This window comes from Rutidosis leptorrhynchoides, chromosome 1, assembly GCF_046630445.1.
Source record: "Rutidosis leptorrhynchoides isolate AG116_Rl617_1_P2 chromosome 1, CSIRO_AGI_Rlap_v1, whole genome shotgun sequence".
NCBI lineage: Eukaryota > Viridiplantae > Streptophyta > Magnoliopsida > Asterales > Asteraceae > Rutidosis > Rutidosis leptorrhynchoides.
In genome coordinates this window covers 382228236-382231406 of record NC_092333.1, presented here as the reverse complement: position 1 = coordinate 382231406, position 3171 = coordinate 382228236, and the positions used below count along the sequence as shown (strand labels likewise).

The following is a 3171-nucleotide window of genomic DNA, read 5'->3' as shown; positions in this document are numbered from 1 at the left end:
TTCTTTATTTTTATTTTATAAAAATATAAGTTTTATTTAAATATTTTGTTTTTATTTAAAACATAAAATCAAAAACCGAAAAAAAAAACATTTATAAATCTAGTTTTAAGAGTTTTATTTATAAAATTATAAAATATTTCTATTTTTATTTTAGGTTTTAAAATATAAGTTTTATTAAATTTATATAAATATATTTTATTTAAAACAGAAAAATAAATAAATAAAATATAAATAAAACTGACCTGTTGAATTTTGACATGCATCTCGTCTGAGCCTGAACCCTCCGCGACTCGCGGAGTTATTAAACCGGACCAACCGCGACTCGCGGAGCCGTCTGACACGGGCCACACAGGAACCCTAACAGCATTAATTACGGGATAATTATTATTATTATTAATTTTAAAACCTAATTAGGGTTTGATTAGTTAATTAATTTTAATTAATTTAGTTTTATTTATTTAATTTGTAATATTAAGTTTATTTAGTTTTATTAATATATAAAAATTAATATTTTTATAAAATAAATAATATAAAAATAATATTTTTATAAAAAATTGTATTTTTTTACAACTTTTAGTATATTTTTATATTTTGTCCCTTTTTATTCGTTTTTAGCGTAACTTTTGTGCTTTTCGCTAGTTTTTAGTTTTAAACTTAATTTTTGCCATAGTTATTTTTATTTATAGATTTTTAGGCTTTGTCGCAAAATCCCTTAAGTGCTTTTTCTTTAGACTAAGATCTAGGTGCTTTAGAATTTTGCGACGCCTTTTTAAATTTTAGTGTTTTTTTTTAAGTTATTGCCATTTGGGATATAGTTTTACTTGTAAGTTTTAATATTTTTAGACACCTTTTACCTATGTATCAATTATCATTCCAATTAGTAATCTCAATTTGCGATTATAATTTTAAGTTAGTGGTAGTAATAAGGTTGGGTTAGTCGAGTGTTTTTAAGTTTTAAAGTCATTTTTTTCTTTCGTATTTTTCGACGCCTTTTATTTTTCGACCTTTTTCGACGCACTCTTTTTCTTTCTTATTTCTCGCTATTCTAGTTTTAGGACATAGATTTTTTTTCTACTTCTTATCTAAATTTATTAAAATTACGAAAATTTATTTTAATTGGTTAAATTGATAGACATCAAAATTTTCTTGTTCGTAGTAATAGTTGGATTTGTACGTGGACCGGGTTATTGGAGCCAAACAGTCCTCAATTATATTGAGACCAAACGAATCCTGCCCCTCTGCTGCATCTTTTGGCTATTCGAAACGTGGGCAAAATTAGAAAAGTCTATTAATTGGATAACTTATATAATTTTTCTTTCCTTTTAAAAACTAATAGGATATTCAGTAAATGCACCGAGCAAGACGTTCACCACCTTTTGTACGTTCACCACCTGTAACTAGATCAAGACATCTAGCAAATATTACCGCCGTTGATTTTTCTTTAGAATCGTCATCCAGTCAACCAAGTACTCCAATTCAAATTTTCGATAATCCATTTTTTGAACCCGACCTCACAATTGAGAATCCGGATAATATTCAGGGACAATTCATAGATCCTGAACAATTAAATTTTCCTCCGGAACCACAAATCATTCAAACAGAGATTGTTGAGGAACGAACCATTAAATCAGAATCCTCTAGTGATTCCGATTCAACAAATTCAATTATGGAAGTAATGGAACCTTTAAGTATGGAAGACCGAATGAGAGCTAAACGCACTGGCCAAGGTCACGCAATTACTCATCCAGACATTAATGCGCCAGATTATGAAATCAAAGGACAAATTCTACATATGGTGACTAATCAATGCCAATTTAGTGGTGCGCCGAAGGAAGATCCAAATGAACATCTTCGTACCTTTAATAGGATCTGCACTCTATTTAAAATAAGAGAAGTTGAGGATGAACAGATATATCTCATGTTATTTCCCTGGACTTTAAAGGGAGAAGCCAAAGATTGGTTGGAATCGTTACCTGAATGGGCGATTGATACATGGGACGTTTTAGTTGAAAATTTTCTTAAACAATTCTTTCCGGCATCTAAAGCCGTAAGACTTCAAGGAGAAATTGTTACGTTCACACAGAAACCAAATGAAACTCTATATGAGGCATGGACAAGATTTGAAAAGTTATTAAGAGGATGTCCGCAACATGGTTTAGACACCTGTCAAATAGTACAAATATTCTACCAAGGATGCGACATCACTACAAGGAAAGACATCGATATAGCAGCTGGTGGTTCTATTATGAAGAAAACCGAAACTAATGCTTATAAAATTATTGATAACACTGCTTCCCACTCACATGAGTGGCACCAAGAAAAAGATATCGTTAGATCATCTAAAGCAGCTAGAGCCGATTCTAGCCATGACTTAGATTCCATTTCCGCAAAGATAGATGTTGTCGAGAGACGAATGGAAAAGATGACTAAGGATATTCACTCAATACGAATTAGTTGTGAGCAGTGTGGAGGACCACATTTGACAAAAGATTGTCTTAGTATTGAACTAACAATGGAACAAAGAGAGAATGTTTCATATCTAAACCAAAGGCCTGGAAATAATTATCAGAATAATTATCAACCGCCAGGACCGATCTACAATCAAAACCAGAATTATAATCGAAATATTCTATACAACAACCAACAAGGTCCTAGCAATCAACAAGTATTCAATAATACTTACAATCAACAAAGACCTAATTTTCAAAACAAACCACCACAAACCGATGATAAAAAGCCGAATTTAGAAGATATGATGACGAAGCTAGTTGAAACTCAAACGCAGTTTTTCACATCTCAAAAACAAACGAATGAACAAAATACTCAAGCATTTAGAAATCAACAAGCTTCTATTCAAAACTTGAAACAAGAAGTAAGTAACCTAGCAAGGTTAATAGGTGAAAGAAAACTGGAAAGTTTACCTAGTGATACAAATGCTAACCCCCGGAATGAAACAGCTAAAGCCATTACCACAAGAAGTGGTACAACACTTAAACCACCTGAAATACCTGTAACTTCTGATGAAGCTATTCCTACTCCACAAGAACCACAACCTGATCAAGATAAGGAAAAAGAACCGGTAGTTGTAAAGGTTAATGAAGATAACACAGCTAAGGATAAACCTTATGTTAAACCATACCAACCACCACTTCCTTACACGAGTAAAATGAA

At 31.6% G+C, this 3171-nt stretch overlaps 1 non-coding gene across 1 annotated transcript; it reads right to left on the bottom strand.

The window, feature by feature from the left end:
• Window positions 1-2050: 2050 nt before the first annotated feature.
• Window positions 2051-2157, bottom strand: LOC139886935 (small nucleolar RNA R71). The gene has a single exon (XR_011772793.1). It is a non-coding gene; the product is annotated as a small nucleolar RNA R71 (small nucleolar RNA).
• Between the last annotated feature and the right edge of the window lie 1014 nt (window positions 2158-3171).